Genomic DNA, 19,242 nt, shown 5'->3' with positions numbered 1-19,242 from the left:
TTTACATGGATGACTTCTGCATATATTTCTGTACTCATGTTATACATCAACAAATATTTTAAATCCTGCATATTTGCACAAAGATACTAACTCAATATCTCAGAATAACAGCAGTGTTTTGTTTTAAAGTGGAACACATTCACTCATGACGTTATCAGATGGATTTTAATATTCCCAAGTGTATATTAATGCCCTCACCCTTGCGTGGCACCCTGGGTCTTTCCATTTTTGCCTCAATTTGGCAAGTGGTGTGGCTTTGAGTTTTTATGATGCAATCTTTTCCCAGCAAGGTCCACCCCCACGATGATGCTCACCAAGGCCTTGACACCTAGCACAGTGCCATGTTCACAGCATGCACTCAAAACCTGTGGGACTGGGTTGAATGAGGAACAAAACGAGGAGCAACGATGTTCGTAACTTATATCTAGGTGCCATATCGTGACTTAGGAAATTGGTAGGATTTTTCGATAGACTTGCTATGCCTTCTAATTTTTCCTATTTAAAACAATGGGAAATAGAGTCTCAGAGTTCTTTCTCAGAGAAAGTCTGACATTTCAAGCACAGATTACTGACAACTATTAATGGCATATGACTTTCCCACCTCATCTTAGTTTTAAGTTTTTAATTCCTTACCTTGGAAATGACATAACTTTGCTTCTTCCAAATCTTGTGGTAATACTGATGCTTCAGAAGTTGGACCACGGATATTCTGCTGTTGTGCGTCCTCTCTGCAAACTAGTGGAGCTGTGCATCCCAGTCTGAGAAGGGTGTGGTCCTGTAATATTTAGAGTCAATCAGAGAAGCTAAATGGAAAAATGACTTAGGAGAATTATCACCATAACGCCCAAGAGCAACAAATTATTTTTCTTAATTATTTTGTGATTCTGAGGGTATATTTAAAAAGGGATGTTAAAACTGGTTCCCAAGGAGCCAGCCCTATAGTAGAGCAGAAATTGCATATTACCTTCCTACACAAACTTGCCTAACGTTGTGGGAAGGACCAACGGGAAGTTTCGGTGTTGTTGCCTGTGTTAACGAGACCAAGAGGTCCACACTTGGATAAGGAAGTCCAGTGAACAAGCCTGCGTGCATCGTCGGAGAAGGGACATGCGTGTGGTCCCCTGAAGTGGCTTAGGGGTCACTTACAAGTGCACCTGAGTTTCCTGTCTGTATAATGCAGGAATTGGGGCTGCCCACTGTGATGTTTTCTCCTTTTTATAACATGGCTCAGGGCAGTCCTTCTAAGATGCCTGACCAAGGTATGGGCCCTTCTTGCAGGCGGGTTCCAAAGAGGATCTCTGCAGCGACCCTGACCATGGAGTCCAGAGGGAGGATCATGGCAGCCTGGAGGGATGGAGGGGATGATAGGACAGGTGGCCTTGAAAAGGCAAATTCCAGGATCCCAGTCACCCTGTATTTCCATTTTAGATATTGAATTTACATTTCAAATACCGGCCAGGGAGCTTCCACGAGGGCTGCAAGCATCGTCAGCAAGAGCCAGGCTGGTGAGCCCCACCCCTACCTGAGTACTGTCTCAAGGGATGCGGCCCAACCACCCTGCACATACTCTGGGTGGTGGACAGGGCATGGAGGGTGGGCATGGTATAGAGAAGAGGCAGGGTAGAGGGTGGGGTGGAGAAGCAGAGTGGGGCCCAGTGGTGGAGGGACAATGAGGGAGTTGGGTCCCCTAGCTGTGCATGCTGGGAGCTTTTGTCTCTTAACCGCTCCCAGCCAGCAGCCTGCAAGGCTGCAGGACTACAACTCCCAGGATGCTCTGGGCATGGGGCAGTGCTTAGCCCTGGGGAGAGGAGGAGGGCAGTGTGCTCTTTGCCAAGGGCCAAACTGCCCTGGGCTTAGGACTCTGGTTCTTCACCTGCTCCACGTGGACTGAGTCTCAGAGGGATGTGATGGGACGAGCGGGACCAGTGAGTTAGGAAGCTGTGGTGGCTGCATGGGCAGCCTCGGGCCTGCAGAGTGCAACTGCTTTTGTCCAAAATAGAAGCTGGACTCGTGCCTCTTCTCCACCACCTCACTCCTCTGCTTGATTCCTCCTCCCACCTGCATGCCTGTGGGTCTTTCCACAGCCTCCTACCTAGTCCAGGGCCAGGTGCTTCTCTAAATTGCTTATGGGAACTGGTTTGACATCCCAGAAACTTTCCACTTTGCCTGCTGCCCTCTGCCTTCTCCAGCAAAAGTGCAATCATTTCATCAGCTTTTGAGAGAAATTCGCTCCTGTGGCCCCTCTTGCAAGCACAACTTAAGAACTGTGCAGGGTGGTAACATTGGCTGTTGCTTGCCTTTTTTGCAGATGTGGAAGTTGAGGCATCCATGAGGTTAATCATTGGTTTCCCCAGGAGCCGCTGAGAGCAGAGGAGAACAACCCATTTCCCAGGCAAGTATTGTAGAACGTTTTCATCAACACATTCTAGTGCAGAGGCCTCTGAAACAGCATCCTTAAAATGAGAATAGCTTAAGCATTTTGCCCTTTTGATTGATCACCTAATCTCAGCCCAGGCATGAGTGGCCAGTCTCTCAGGGACACGGGTGATGACTCTGATCCCTCAGGAAGAGACCGGTGGTCCAGCTTTGGGAGAGGGATGTTCAAGGTAGACAGCACTTGGGCAGCATTTGAAACCCGTCAGCTTTAACATCTCTGCTTTGGATTCCGGCAAGGTTCCAGGATAAACATGCTTAGGGATAGTCAGATGTACCGTATTCTTTAAAAATTGATTAGATTGGTGAAAGGAACAGAGCATAAAGTATCCTGCTTATTTGCAAAAGATGAAATGCAACCAAGACCTTCTTGTTAATTTTTTTCTGCTCATTCTCTTGACTGTACTGTATGCTTGAATGCAGAAACAAAAAACTTGAATTGCCAAATTCTCTTTTCCTGATATTGGTAAATTAACTTAAAAGTTTTAGTGAAAGCTGTGGAGGAGTGGTTAGCAGCTTTCATGATTTACGTCCTCCCTAAAAATCTGGGCATTGATCTACATGAAAAAACGTCCTTGTTTATATTACACAGCCCAATAGGTTACATTTCCGATTCCTGAATGTGGCATATTATCAAAACAACTGAAAAACCTGGTCATGGAAACTGGACCCTGTCACTTTGTCAAGAATTGCCTCTTTATGAATTAGTGACAAGTGAATTCTTTAACATTTTTGTAAAGAACGCAAGAGAAACTCTGTAGTGTCTCTGAATGTGGCAAGGCGGGGAATTCTCGTTAGACCACATCCTCGGGTTCTTCTCTCATGTTCAATAGGCCCAACTGATAGTCCATGTGGTCAGGTGTAGTGCCACTCCCCTAGTCCCCAGTGTTCCATCCCACACTGGCCTGTGCCCTCTTCAGGGGGTTCTGATGACACTCTTCCACAAATGTTGGAAAGAGACATTGTAAGATGAGGATATGCATCATCTTGAAACAAGGATTAATGTTGAGGAAAGTCTCAGGGTCTGTGTGCTCCGATGCACTGCTGTTGGGGTGTGGCTGCAGTGACCACTGTGCTCCCAGCAGTCCCCACAATTGTTGTCTCAGACGTTTGATCTCCTGGCGCAACCACAGCAGCTGTTGACAGAGCTGGGCGCTCATCATGGTGCAGTGTCTTCTGTCATATTTTGTGGCTCTGACCCTCCTCTGCTTGCCTCCTTCCCATTCCTATCTGCTGTGTTGATTGCTTTGTAGTTGTTTCCTAGGAGCCACTGTGTGTAACTGTATTCCACAGCGTCTTTAGGGATCCACCCTCACTACACGAGTCACTGTACAACAGCCCCTTATCCTGGTGTAGCCTGTGTTCATCGTCTCTAGTGGAGCTGTGAAGAACCCTGCTTACTTGGAGCTCCTCTCATTCTCACGCTGCTGGGGCTGCTTACGAAGCTGGGCATCTCGTCTTTGGTCTCATCAAGATTATTCTTTTCATCGATTATTTTGAAGTCGGATACGACTTTGTTAATAATGTGGACACTGGCTGTCACAGGCACTTTTATGTATCTTCCCCAACAGCTCTGTGAAGTAGGTCTGTGATCCACATATTACAGGGGGGGACACTGAGGCTCAGAGAGGTCAAGTAGCTTCCTTCACTTCACACAGTTTCTTGGTACATTTTGAGTCTCTTCCTGGAACTCTGCCTCTCAGGAGTGTGCACTTAGCTGATGTTCCACTTTGTGCCTCTCTGCCAGACCCCCTCAAGGCACACGCCCCATCCTGAGTCCATTGTCTGCTTGATGGCAGTCACCCTGCACAAACAGGCTCTGGGCAGGGAGTGGACTAGCGGTGCGTGGTCCTCAGGCTTACCCTGGGCAGGTTCTAGGTTCATTGCGAGAGCTGGAGCAGTGGAAGATACTGACTGTCATTCACCAGGATGATTTGTTATGTAGAAATACTCCACTGACTTTTTGCAGGTGTCATGTATTCTTTGTCTTCATTGCTCCCCTGGGCTTTCTCCTACAGTCCGTGCTGTGCAGTAACATACAGTACAGAGACTGGGGAACATAATACAGTTGCCCTGCACCAACGGTCACATCACTCATTTTTCTAATTGTGAAAGAAATACATTCTGTAAAAAAAGTCAAATTACACAGATCTTTGTTGAGTAAAGTGAAGCCTTCCCCTTTCATCCCCTTCCCTGCAAACTGGCTCCCCTACTCAGAAGGAACTATTGTTAAGAGGTTGGGGTTTATCCTTCTGGACATTTCCTATGAATTTATAAATACACATAAAGATTTTTTAACATAAATTACATAACTGCATCTTTTTGCAATTTGCTGTTTCCCAAACCATATATCACAGACGTCTCTCCTTATCCGTGCACGTCACTCTAACTTAGCTTTTTAGATGTTTTAGAGGTATCCAAAGAACAGGAATACCATGATCTGTTTATTTCTTCTTCGATAGAGATGGGATGATATCCAGTTTCACTATTATACATAATGCTGCAGTAAGATCCTTGTATGGAATTTATTACACTGCTATTCAACCGCTCAATTTGCTTTGTTTCCTTTTAGTCGGAGACTATGATATATTTTTAACATTTTTATGGGAATTATTTTATAGGGAAATTAATTTTATCACTGAATAAAGACATTTATGGAGAAACTGCACTTCAAGGTCATCCATCTCAGTATTCTGGAGAAAAATCATGAAACTTAGAAGGTATTCTGCTTGCTCCATCACATTCTAACAAGTCATGTTAACAATTTAAAGTTGAGTCTTTGAATAGCCTCTAATTTCTCTGTTCAGAAGAAGGATGACTTTTTCGTGTCTTGAAAACTTTTGACTCCAGGGGCTCTCAGTTGGGCTTCAGAGAGGATAAGATATTGGTGTCGTATCTGTTTCTCTTCAGCTGTAGGCTGCATCTTCTAAAGATCATAGAATTGAATATGGTCCAATAGATATATATGATTTGGGTCAAAAATTCAACGTAATGAACCCAAGATAGGAATCTATAACTTTGGTTCATTTTTTTTTTTTTTTATGTGGCACGCTCAATACTTATTTATTTATTTATTTATTTATTTATTTATTTATTTTAATTTTTTGTTTATTGCAGTAACATTGGTTTATAACATTGTAAAAATTTCAGGTGTACATCATTGTACTTCTATTTCTGCATAGATTACATCATGTTCACCACCAAAATACTAATTACAACCCATCACCACACACATGTACCAAATTATCCCTTTCACCCTCCTCCCTCCTCCCTTCCCCTCTGGTAACCACCAATCCAATCTCGGTCCCTATGTGTTTGTTTATTGTTGTTATTATCTACTACTTAATGAAGGAAATCATACGGTATTTGACCTTCTCCCTCTGACTTATTTCACTTTGCATTATACCCTCAATGTCCATCCATGTTGTCACAAATGGCTGGATTTCATCGTTTCTTATGGCTGAGTAGTATTCCATTGTGTACATATACCACAGCTTCTTTATCCATTCGTCCCTTGATGGGCACTTAGGTTGCTTCCAAGTCTTGGCTATTGTGAATAATGCTGCAATGAACACATGGGTGCATGTACCTTTACAAATTGGTGTTTTCAAGTTCTTTGGGTAAATACCCAGCAGTGGGATGGCTGGATCATATGGTAGTTCTATCCTTGAATTTTTGAGGAATCTCCATACTGTTTTCCATAGTGGCTGGACCAGTTTGCACTCCCACCAGCAGTGTATGAGAGTTCCCTTCTCTCCACATCCTCTCCAACACATGTTGTTTCCTGTCTTGTTAATTATAGCCATTCTGACGGGCGTGAGGTGATATCTCATTGTAGTTTTGATTTGCATTTCCCTGATAGTTAGTGATTTTGAACATCTTTTCATGTGTCTGTTGGCCATCTGTATATCTTCTTTGGAGAAATGTCTGTTCAGGTCTTTGGCCCATTTTTCAATTGGGTTGGTAGTTTTTTTGTTGGTAAGATGCATGAGTTCTTTATATATTTTGGAGATTAAGCCCTTATCAGAAGTATGGTTTGCAAATATCTTCTCCCAATTGTTAGGTTGTCTTTTCGTTTTGTTGATGGTTTCCTTTGCTGTGCAGAAGCTTTTTAGTTTGATGTAGTCCCATTTGTTTATTTTTTCTATTGTTTCTCTTGCCCGGTCAGACGTGGTGTTTGAGAAGATGTTGCTAAGACTGATGTCGAAGAGCGTACTGCCTATGTTTTCTTCTAGAAGTTTCACAGTTTCAGGTCTTACATTCAAGTCTTTAATCCATTTGGAGTTAATTTTTGTATATGGTGTAAGGTAAGGGTCTACTTTCATTTTTTTGCATATGGCTATCCAGTTTTCCCAACACCATTTGTTGAAGAGACTTTCTTTTCCCCATTGTATGTGCTTGGCTCCTTTGTCAAAGATTAGCTGTCCATAGATGTGTGGGTTTATTTCTGGGCTTTCGATTCTATTCCATTGATCTGTGTGTCTGTTTTTGTGCCAGTACCATGCTGTTTTGGTTACTATAGCTTTGTAGTATATTTTGAAATCAGGGAGTGTGATACCTCCAGCTTTGTTCTTTTTTCTTAGGATTCCTTTAGCTATTCGAGGTCTTTTGTTGTTCCATATAAATTTTAGGAATCTTTGTTCTATTTCTGTGAAAATTGTTGTTGGAACTTTGATAGGGATTGCATTGAATCTATAGATGGCTTTAGGAAGTATGGACATCTTAACTATGTTAATTCTTCCAATCCAAGTGCACGGAATATCTTTCCATTTCTTTGTGTCTTCTTCAATTTCTTTCAGAAATGTTTTATAGTTTTTGGTGTACAGATCTTTCACCTCTTTGGTTAAGTTTATTCCTAGGTATTTTATTCTTTTTGTTGCAATTGTAAATGGGATGGTATTCTTAATTTCTCTTTCTGCTACTTTGTTGTTAGTGTACAGAAATGCAACTGATTTTTGCATGTTGATTTTGTATCCTGCAACTTTACCATACTCGTTTATTACTTCTAAAAGTTTTCTGGTGGATTCTTTGGGGTTTTCTATATATAAAATCATGTCATCTGCAAATAGTGACAGTTTCACTTCTTCCTTTCCAATTTGGATCCCTTTTATTTCTTTCTCTTGCCTGATTGCTCTGGCTAGGACTTCCAGTACTATGTTAAATAGGAGTGGTGACAGTGGGCATCCTTGTCTGGTTCCTGTTCTTAGAGGGATAGCTTTCAGTTTTTCACCATTGAGGATGATATTAGCTGTGGGTTTCTCATATATGGTCTTTATTATGTTGAGGTACTTTCCTTCTATACCCATTTTATTCAGAGTTTTTATCATAAATGGATGCTGTATCTTGTCAAATGCTTTCTCTGCATCTATTGAGATGATCATGTGATTTTTATTCTTCATTTTATTAATGTGGTGTATTACGTTGATTGATTTGCGAATGTTAAACCATCCCTGCATCCCTGGAATAAATCCCACTTGATCATGGTGTATAATCTTTTAACGTATTGTTGTATGCGATTTGCTAGTATTTTATTGAGGATTTTTGCATCAATGTTCATCAGTGATATTGGCCTGTAATTTTCTTTTTGTGTTGTCCTTGTCTGGTTTTGGTATCAGGGTAATGTCAGCTTCGTAGAATGAGTTAGGAGCTTCCCCCTCCTCAATTTTTTGGAAGAGTTTGAGAAGGATAGGTATTAAGTCTTCTTTGAATGTTTGGTAGAATTCACCAGGGAAGCCGTCTGGTCCTGGACTTTTATTTTTGGGGAGGTTTGTGATTACTGTTTCGATCTCCTTACTGGTGATTGGTCTATTCAAATTCTCTACTTCTTCTTGATCCAGTTTTGGAAGGTTGTATGATTCTAAGAATTTATCCATTTCTTCCAGATTGTCGAATTGGTTGGCATATAGCTTTTCATAGTATTCTCTTATAATCTTTTGTATTTCTGAGGTGTCTGTTGTAACCTCTCCTCTTTTATTTCTGATTTTACTTATTTGTGCCTTCTCTCTTTTTTTCTTGGTGAGTCTAGCTAAAGGTTTGTCAATTTTGTTGATCTTTTCAAAAAACCAGCTCTTGGTTTTATTAATTTTTTCTATTGTTTTGTTGGTCTCTATTTCATTTATTTCTGCTCTGATTTTTATGATTTCCCTTCTTCTACTGATTTTGGGCTTTGTTTGTTCTTCTTTTTCCAGTTCCTTCAGGTGCATTGTTAGATTGTTTATTTGAGATTTTTCTTGTTTGTTGAGATAGGCCTGTATCGCTATAAACTTCCCTCTTAGAACTGCTTTTGCTGTATCCCACAAATTCTGGCATGTCGTATTTTCATTTTCATTTGTCTCCAGGTATTTTTTGATTTCTTCTTTGATTTCTTCGTTAACCCAGTCGTTGTTCAGTAGCATTTTGTTTAATCTCCACATATTTGTGGCTTTTCTGATTTTCTTCCTATAGTTGATTTCTAGTTTTATACCGTTGTGGTCAGAAAAGATGCTTGGTATTATTTCAATCTTCTTAAATTTATGGAGACTTGTTTTGTGGCCTAATATGTGATCAATCCTGGAGAATGTTCCATGTGCCTTTGAAAAGAACGTGTATTCTTCGGTTTTTGGATGGAATGCTCTGTATATATCTACTAGGTCCATCTGTTGTAGTGTGTCGTTTAAGGCCAATGTTTCCTTATTGATCTTCTGTTTGGATGATCTATCCATTGGTGTAAGTGGAGTGTTAAAGTCCCCTACTATTATTGTGTTACTGTCTATTTCTGTTTTTATGTCTATTAATAATTGCTTTATATATTTAGGGGCACCTACATTGGGTGCGTAGATATTTGCAAGTGTTATATCCTCTTGTTGGATTGTTCCCTTGATCATTATGTAATGCCCTTCTTTGTCTCTTTTTACAGTTTTTGTTTGAAAGTCTATTTTGTCTGATATGAGTACTGCTACCCCAGCTTTCTTTTCATTGCCATTTGCGTGGAGTATCTTTTTCCATCCCTTCACTTTCAGTTTGTGAGTGTCTTTAGGTCTGAAGTGTGTCTCTTGTATGCAGCATATATATGGGTCTTGTTTTTTTATCCAGTCAGCCACCCTATGCCTTTTAATTGGAGCATTTAGTCCATTGACGTTTAAAGTAGCTATTGATAAGTATGTACTTACTGCCATTTTTTAACTTTTTTTTTCTCAGTGTTTTAGTAGTCCTTCTCTGTTCCTTTCTTCTTCTATACAGAATTGATGGTCACTTTAGTTTGACCTCTGTCTGAAAGCTCTACTCTTTAACTCCCCTCCTCCCTCATGTTTTTGATATCATATCTAACCTCTTTGTTGTGCATTTGTATCCATTACATTCTAATCATGGAAATAGATAATTTTTCCTATTTGTGGTCTTTTCTTTTCCCCTTAAATCAGTCCCTTTAACATTTCTTGTAGCACTGGTTTCTTGGTGACAAACTCCTTTAATTGTTGCTTATCTGGGAAAATTTTGATCTCTCCTTCCATTTTGAATGATAACCTTGCTGGGTAGAGTATTCTTGGCTGTAAGTTTTTTCCTTTTAGCACTTTAAATATATCGTGCCATTCTCTTCTAGCCTGTAAGGTTTCTGCTGAGAAGTCAGCTGATAGCCTTATGGGGTTTCCTTTGTAAGTAACTTGACATTCTCTTGCGGCTTTTAGGATTCTCTCTTTATCTTTAATTCTGGACATTTTGATTATGATGTGTCTTGGTGTGGGCCTCTTTGGGTTTATCTTGTTTGGGGCTCTCTGTGCTTTCTGTACCTGGATGTCTGTTTCCTTCCTTAGGTTAGGGAAGTTTTCATCTATTATTTCTTGAAATAGATTCTCTGCCCCCTTGTCTCGCTCTTCTCCTTCCGGGACACCTATAACACGGATGTTAGTGCACTTGATGTTGTCCCAGAGGTCCCTTAGACTGTCCTCAGTCTTTTTAATTCTTTCCTCTTTTACCTGTTCACCTCGGGTAATTTCTTCTAGTCTTTCGTCCAGCTCACATATCCGTTCTTCTGTATCCTCTACTCTGCTTTTGAGTCCCTCTAATGAATTTTTCATTTCCAGTATTGTATTCTTCATTTCTGATTGGTTCTTTTTTATGTCTTCCATTTCTTTGTTGACATTCTCACTGAGTTCATCTATTCTTCTCCCCAGATCAGTGAGCATCCTTAACACTCTTAGTTTGAACTCTCTGTCGGGTAGGTTGCTCATTTCTGTTTCACTTAGTTCCTTTTCTGGGGTTTTGTCCTGTTCCCTTACTTGTAATGTATTCTTTTGCCGCTTCATTTTGCCTCTTTCCCTGTGCTTGTGTCTATGTATTGGGTAGGTCAGCTACGTCTCCTGCTCTTGGATAGGTGACTTTATGTAACTGATGGCTTAGGAGGCTTCCAGTGTGCTTCCCTCAGTTCTCAAAGTTCCAGGGGTGACCCCTATGTGGGCTACGTGTATCCTTCTGTTGTGGCCTGTTTGCTCTCCCTGTAGGCACCCAGGGAGGCTGAGTTATGCTCCTGGCCAGCTGTTGTAATGCTCAGCTGCTTGTAGTTGTTGTGGGCCCTTCAGTCTCTTTATCAGGTGTGGTGATCCCCAGCACAGTTGGCTGCAAGTTCTAATACCACATTTGTGTTGCAGTATTTCTTTTAAGTGAGTAGGCCCCCACTGTGGCAGGTTGTTAGGCTCAGGGCCTTACAATTGCTGTAAGCCTCTAGCCTATTAGGTCTCTTGTCAGCTCTCTGAGGATTGCAGCTGGGTGGGGCTGGCCTCAGGCACAGGAGCACCCAATTGTTTCAGGTTTTGGAAGGTGGAGCAAACCTCCTATGTGGGTCTTTGAGAAGTACAAGTCTTCTGCGGCTGAGAAGCCCTGCCGCCCACAGGTCCACACACACAGTCAACACAGTCCTGCCCCGTGTGAGTGCCCCGACCTCCCCAAGCGGACCCAGTCTCTCCACGGCGGGAGCCCCACACACTCTGCCACCACCCCACACTCTCCACCCGCTCCTTGTGCCCACCCTGCCCTGCTCAAGTCGGCTCAGTTGCCAGGCTGCAGAGAATCCAGTCACCAATCTATGCAGGCCCACAAGTTGCCTGAGGGCTTGTTGTTGGGTGGGGCCAGTCTCTAGGGTGGGCTGCCTGCCCTGGCTGAGCTGGATTAAATCGGTGCTCTAGCAGGTGGGGCAGACCCTGGGCTAGCAGGCCTCAGGGAGAACTCCAATGGTGTCTGTGTCAGCACGCCCACACCAGGCCACAACAATGGCCGCCGCCAATGTCCCAGTCCCTGGAGAGGTCTCACCCCTCACCGAGATGCACTCAGGGCCTATTAGGTAAGTCTCTTGTCACCAAAGCACTGTACACCTTTCTTTCTGGTGATTTTAGGGTGCTTCCTGAAACGGGTGAGTTTGCGCGCGGGCCCTTTAAGAGCCAGTTTTAGTTTCTTTGTGAACCGGGTTTTCTGGGGGTGCTCCCCAGTGTTTTAGTAGCAGGCACAGTCAGATATTATGCCGCTGGTGTCGATTGTGCTGGGTCCACAAAATGCCCACAGCGGGGGCGCTCCCCGGCTCAGGGCCCCGCGCCTCCAGGGAGGGCTGCGTACCTGTGAGCTGCTCCCGGCGGCCGTGAAGCTGGCGGCTTGTGAGGGCGGCGTTTTCCTCTCCAGAAGGGAGTCTCTGCCTCTTCCACCTCAGTTAGGATTGTTCGTTGTTGCAGGAGTTCCTCTCATCCAGTTTTCAGTTCTGTCTCAGGGGTAATTTTTCCACGAGTAGTTGTAAATTGGTTGTGTCCATGGGAGGAGGTGAGTTCAGAGTCTGCTTACGCCGCCATCTTGACTCCTCTCCTCAATACTTATTTCTAACTTTGGTTCTTAATAAAGAATTTCTTTTGATAGCCTCAAGTCTCTGTGATTACTAGTAAAAACTCACCTATGGGTGAAGAGATGTGGTTTTGCTGGCAATGTCTGCCTTGAACATCCATAGTTAAGTCTGCCACATCCATAGCTAAGTCTGCCACATCCATAGGTAGGTTAGACTTGACTTCTGGAAGACCTCTGCCCTTGGTCTTTGACCTGGGAAAAATAAGAATTTTAAAAAGCTGCTGTTATTAGCACTCAATGCTAGAAATGCCCATTAAAGAGTGATTTTGATTTGGTAAACCAAAGGGAGTATAAGCAGAACAAAGTCTTTAATATCTACAAATTTCAAAAAATTCTAATTTTTTAAAAATATAACTCTATTTTTGCCACAGTTCAAACTGTCTATATATGAATGAAATATCCCTCTGTCCATTTCTTAAGTTGTTTCCATTGATTTGATGGATTTATCCTCTAATCCGGATTCCAAGTGTGAAAGAACATCTTGGTCCTTCAAAGAAAATAAGCCATTGAAATTTGATTTTCTTTTAGCTCGGCCTCCTACAGGTTTGAGGAATAAATTATCATGTAATGATACAATGATTTTGAAATCTAATTGTTAATTACAGGGGTGTAAGGGATGATTGAATGGTGGTTCATCCCCATGGTCAGGGGTATTGTACACATGGACGTGTAAACACGATTCAGGAAGCTGCTTCAGCCCCGTGACATCCCTGAGAACCACAGTGCAGGAGGATCTAGGCACACAGCCGTCTGCCTCGATCTCCTGGGTTACATGTAGATCCAGGGGTCTAGAGAGTGGCTTCAGAGCAGCTACCTTTTATATTTCTCCCCTTCCTTCTCTCCAGCTTATCTCAAACAGTCTTGACTATCATTTTTGTGTGTGTGTGTGAGGAAGATCAGCCCTGTGCTAACATCCATGCTAATCCTCCTCTTTTTGCTGAGGAAGACTGGCTCTGAACTAACATCTATTGCCAATCTTCCTCCTTTTTTTCCCCAAAGTCCTAGTAGATAGTTGTATGTCATAGTTGCACATCCTTCTAGTTGCTGTATGTGGGACGCGGCCTCAGCGTGGCCGGAGAAGCGGTGGGTCTGTGTGCGCCGGGATCCGAACCCGGACCGCCAGTAGTGGAGTGCGTGCACTTAACCGCTAAGCCACGGTGCAGGCCCCTGACTCTCATGTTTTAAAGTAAGACCAATTATAGTTATTTACATGAGCTGTTTGTTCATTATTGCAGAGTAATAATCAGGCATACCATTAAATATCATTTAATCTACCTAAGTAAATTTGTTGTACCTTATAATTGATTAGAACACTAAATTTAGTTCAGAGTTTGATATTCACCAAATGTGTTAATCTGCTTACAACTGCCATGTGCCTCACTCCTCTTAGAAGTGTATCTTTGACCCATCACAAAAATTTAATGAATCAAATCATCATAAATTAAGATTATGTACTAGCTTTTGGATGATCGGGAGGCACATGGGTCCATTTTGGAAATATGCCCATCTGTCTTTGCTCCCCATGGGAAGTTTCTGGTCACTAGGTCTCCAGGTGTCTTGCACAAGCCCTAGGTCTGTAATAGCTTGGTGCCTCTCCTTCTACTTGGGGTAGAAATAAAAGAAGTCAGAGAGACTTACTGAAGTTTTGGAGACTTATGACGTCTACTATGAAGACCATCCATGCATATTGTTCTGGATAAGCTCTCTGTTCCTAAGACTACTAGTTACTTTAAGGGCTTGTCAGGAACTGTGAAAGGTCTGATATTTTACCTTACCTGCAAACCAATAAGTTAGCCTACCATGGTCTTACAGATGCTGGCAAAGACACGAGACCCATGGGTCAGAGACAGAGGACTTGATGACACAGCAATAGCAGTGGCCAGAGTATCAGAATTTGCACCAATTCACTAAATCCCACTTCCTACAGGGTGATACACAGTGGGCCAGGTGACATGCAGAAGGTTGCAAAATCTCAGAGCTCAAGGAACTAACTCAAATCTTTGATAACGGGCAGGAGGTCTGCTGATCTTTGGCCTGGGGGTTGTTATTTTTATTATACTGGGCAGTAAGCGAGCCTGCCCTTTGCTCCAGAGGAGGCCACTCTTTCTATCTTCCAAAGCTGATAGCTCTACACACATCCTTGAAAAGATAACCTGGTTTCACTGGCTTTCAAAGAGAAGCTTGGATGAGTCTCGATCATCATTCAGTTCTTCTGTTTCCTTTATTGAGATTGTGCAAATATGCTCTTTTCTCTGTGAAGTTCACTAACTTTATTCATACATAAGGGATGCTTTTGGTTTTATTTATTAAGTTGAAAGTGTCTTATTAGAGCAAATGATGAAACTATTATGAGTTGGATCTGAAAGTATGCTTTTCCAGGAAAAATGTGAAAGAAGATCAGTGCTCACAGAACTCTGCCACAAGGAGCTGATAGCAACTTAAATGATTTTAATTTGAATACTGTTTTGTACAACTTTCTTCCATCTTCCTTCATCCTCTCTGCTTCCTGTAACTCCCATATGGGAATGGGGCAGTCTCAGGGATTCACTGAACTCATTTACAAAATCCAAATGGTTTTGTCTGTTGTGTTTTTATTGAGGTAAAGTTGACATACATCATTAAATTAGTTTCAGGGGTACAACATAATGATTCAATGTTTGAGTATATGTTGAAATGATCAGCACAATAAGTCCAGTTAACATCCGTCCCCATACATAGTTACAATTTTTTTTCTCTTGTGATGAGGACATGGCTTATTTCAAGGTGAAGAAGAATCAATGATGATGTCATACTTTTCCATATACAACTTGATGAATTTGGACGTAAGTGTACACCCTTGAGACTGTCACCACCATCAAGGCCACAAACATATCCATCACCTCCCAAAGTTTTCTCTCACCTCCTTTATTACTATTATTCTGTGGTAAGAACTCTTAACATAATATCTACTCTATTAGCAAATGTGACATATGCAATACAGTCTTGTTAGTTGTAGGCACTATGCCATATCCTACATCTCCAGAACTTATTTATCTTGATAACTGAAACTTTGTAAACTTTTACCATCAGCTCTCCATTTCTCTATCCCCCCAGCTCCTGGCAATCACCATTCTAACGTTTGCTTCTATGAGTTTGACTATTTTAGATTTCACATAGAAATATTTGCCATTCTCTGTCTGCCTTATTTCACTTAGCATAATGTCTTCTAGGTCCATCCATGTTGTCAAAAATGGCAGGAAGTCCTTCTTTTTTCAAGGTTGACTAATATTCCATTTCTTTATCCATTTCATCCATCAGTGACATTTAGCTTACTTCCGTATCTTGGCTATTGTGAATTAGCTGCAATGAACATTAGAGTGCAGGTATCTCTTCTAGACCTCGATTTCAATTCCTGTGGGTATACACCAAAAGTGGGATTGCTGGGTCATATTCTAGTTTTAATTTTTGGAGGAACCTCCATACTGTTTTCCATAATGGCTGTACTAGTTTAAATTCCCACAAGGGTTCCTTTCTCTACATCCTCACCACCATTTGTCATCTTTAGTTTTTTTGATAATCGCCATCTTAACAGGTGTGAAGTGATAGCTCATTGTGGTTTTGATTTGCATTCTCTGATGATTAGTGATGCTGAACATCTTTTCATACACCTGTTGGCCATTTGTATGTCTTCATTGGAAAAAGTCTATTCTGTTCCCTTGCCGATTTTTTTAATTGATTTGTCTTTTTCCTATTGAGCCAACAAAAAAAAAAAGAGAACAAAATTTCCAGGCGTTATGGGTGCTTCCCAGTTGATGCAGATGGTTTTGTATTTACAGGGGTACCAAAAGATCATGTTTCGTGCTTTTTCTTCAGCTTGTTATAAGGCCAGCAGTAGCTACGGCATAGCAGATAATCGGGATCTTCTGGGTTTGGAGGTTTACAACATAAAAGAGTGGTAAGGAATTTTTTATTATTCCAAGGAAATTATTGAGATCATAGTCCATGGAATCCAGGATTGATAGGTGTAGGAGGAAATTAAGGTGAGGATTGGTGATCTGGCATTACTTCTGATCTTGAGGGACAGGTATCTACTGCATGAGTGTTTGAATAAAAATGTTAGAGATCAGTAATTTGTGGTGGGTGAATATGTTTTCTGAATTATTTACTTTTGAACATAACCATTTGGATTATGTGAACATCTGGGAGATGGGAGTAAGTCGCTGAAAAGAGGTGGTTGATAATGTCACTGTTGATTTAACTTCTATGAACACCAAGTGGTCAATGGATTAAGCAAATGAGTAGTCAGAAAACACAGAAATGTTAGGATTTGGGATTTAGTAAAAGACTGAGGACCGACTGTCCTGAGAGGGAGTGCCAAGACTTGTGCGGTTGAGATTGACAAGGACAAGAAGAGAATAGAATCACACTCAAACAAGGAGGGGGTATTAACAGGATGGAGGGGGAGAAATGATCTGGAGTAGCCTTCAGTTTTGACCTTGAGCGTTCTGTTCTTGATGCAAATCTGCCTGATGACATCCCGGGACACAGGTCAGATCTATCCCCAGAGGATAGAGGGAGGGTGGAAGTACAAAACAGCCAGGATAATTGTCCTAAAAAGGCAGGCTTCCTTTATCATTTGACCCACTTTCATGATTTATTTTTGTAGAATAAGAGGAAAAGAAGGATGATAGTCACGTCTTCACAGAGGAAGCAGCGTGACTGTGGGAACCAGTCTAAACCAAAGCCTGGTTTAAGCATCTCCATCCCTTTGAGGCTGTCCAGTGACATATTCGAGAGGCCGGTTACTAGAATCCTATCCCATCCTGGCAATGACAGATCTCTGGGAGGACACCTTGGACCAGCCCCACCAGGTCTGCTGGCCCGAGAGACCGCAAGGACTCCAGGCCTGCAGCAGTGCAAGACAACTGGTAAGTCCTTTCAATCTTGCCAAAGCGTTGCAAAAACTTGCACCTAGTCACACAGGTGAATCCCTGCCAGGTGTGCTCACAGATGGTCTGCACTCCAGGTCCCATGCCCACTCCTGCCGGTCTTCAGATTTGGCAGAGATGATTCCAGGAGCTGATCTGGGCATTTCACAGCTCCACTGCCAACAATTTCTGGTGACTGAGGAAGGTATCAGGAAGGAGGAGAGGGCAGTGAAGAGCACAGGAGAGAGACTGGTGATAGCACTGATGACAGACAGACTTGCTAGCGAGGCAGAGAAAGTGAGGGGCCAAGGAGGACGTCCAGAGAGCAGATGAAATGAAGCAGGCATCTCAGTGAGGTCTCTTGGCAGCTTCCCTAATGTTTCCTTGCTTTGAGCTCTTGAAACTTTAACATATACCAATACTTTTATTAAACTCCACTGCGTGACACAGAAAATATTGACAGCGGTTTCTTTCTGAGGTGAGAGGTTGGGTTTCAGGTGAGGAGAGCAAGATCTTCCTTTTTCATGCTGTTCTCTCCTCTTCCTTTACTATTTACGTTATTTATTTGTACTTGAAAGTCAGCAGCGAGTTATCAACGTCAGGGGATTATTCAGTTTTTCCCCTCACAGTCACAGTAAAACCTACTTAAAGTGGATTATTCTTTTTGTGTAATATTCCAATAGATTACAAAATATTATTTCAAAATTGCTTTTATGTCTATGTCCTCAAATTAGATATTTACTTCTGGGTCTCCATTTTTATGTTCTTTGTTGCATGCTAATTCAGAGTTGCATCTAAGAAAATACCAGATTTCCCTCAGGTTTTTAGATCCATATGTGTTGGAAATTTGATTCATGAAGATGGACATGGCAGTTGGGGGATCGAGCTGTCATCAAAAGAGACCTTTTCAGCATCAGTAATCTGTGAAGAACCCACTGCTTGTTGGGATTTAATTTTCTATGTGAGGGATCAAGCTTTCACTATTGGCTCTTCTCTTTCTCTTTGGAGGGAATTACAGCCTTCCCAGTCTTTCTGTTACCAAAAGACTTTACTAGATGGCTGTGCCATGTCAGGAAGGGTCTGGGATGCTGGGAACCAGGATTCAGCCTCAGCTTCTGGCTGTCCTGAGAAGCTTCCTGGAGGAATCCAGCCTGTGTGTCTAGGTGACACTTGTAGCCATCAGAAAGGAGGGGATAACTCACAAGTGCCAAGCAATTCATCTGGTCCTTGTCTTCAGGGTGTTCCTAAGGGATGAGGTTCAAAATGCCACGTGGTAACCGTTTGAAAGTTCCTAGTCATGGGGTGGGTTCTCGGTGTGAGCTCAGAGCAGTGTCTGTTCAACACTAGATGGGAAGCATTTCAGTATTTTAATTGATAAGGCTGTTCATGCATGTCCATGGATCATCAGTGCTGTGGCATTCCCTGCTGGACACCCCACACCCCTCTCATGCTTCATCTTTCAAAGCTCCCAACAGAAATCACACCCCAGGGCCGGCCCCGTGGCTTGGTGGTTAAGTGAGCGCGCTCCACTGCTGGCGACCCGGGTTCGGATCCCGGGCTCGCACCGACGCGCTGCTTCTCCGTTCATCCTGAGGCCGCGTCCCACATACAGCAACTAGAAGGATGTGCAGCTGTGACACACAACTATCTACTGGGGCTTTGGGGGGAAAAAATAAATAAATAAAATCTTAAAAAAAAAAAAAAGAAATCACACCCCAACAGGTGGTTGTGATGTAACCACAGCACGAATGGGGAAAAAAACAGAGCAACCCAGGGATGACACACTTCAAGGGCTCGGACCCAATTGCCCCTTTTGGACGAGATGGTAACACCAACACTGAGTGCATAAACTGGAAGATTGTCTGAGACCATGGACCTCAGAATGACACGGGATCAGAAGTCACCCTGGACAGCAAGGGAGAGTGTAGGGTCACTCACAGTCCAGGATTGTGGTCCCTTATCCTGTCAAAGCAGAGCTCACCCATGACCATCAGGCCAAGCCAGGGAGGAGGAGCCAGGATGAGCCTGAGAGAGAGGCTGGAGACCT

At 42.5% G+C, this 19,242-nt stretch overlaps 1 pseudogene across 1 annotated transcript; it reads left to right on the top strand.

Moving 5' to 3' along the window:
* Positions 1–1,815: 1,815 nt before the first annotated feature.
* On the top strand, positions 1,816–18,644 carry LOC147911279 (methyl-CpG-binding domain protein 3-like 1; annotated as a pseudogene). The gene is made up of 4 exons (XR_015551319.1): positions 1,816–1,925; positions 2,309–2,392; positions 16,104–16,222; positions 16,934–18,644. The product of XR_015551319.1 is annotated as a methyl-CpG-binding domain protein 3-like 1 (transcript).
* Positions 18,645–19,242: the final 598 nt, after the last annotated feature.

This window comes from Ceratotherium simum, unplaced genomic scaffold (genome assembly GCF_057802395.1).
Source record: "Ceratotherium simum simum isolate JZ-2026a unplaced genomic scaffold, ASM5780239v1 HiC_scaffold_44, whole genome shotgun sequence".
Taxonomy (NCBI): Eukaryota; Metazoa; Chordata; class Mammalia; order Perissodactyla; family Rhinocerotidae; genus Ceratotherium; species Ceratotherium simum.
The sequence above is the reverse complement of the archived record's forward strand: the minus strand, read 5'-3'. Positions and strand labels throughout refer to the sequence as shown.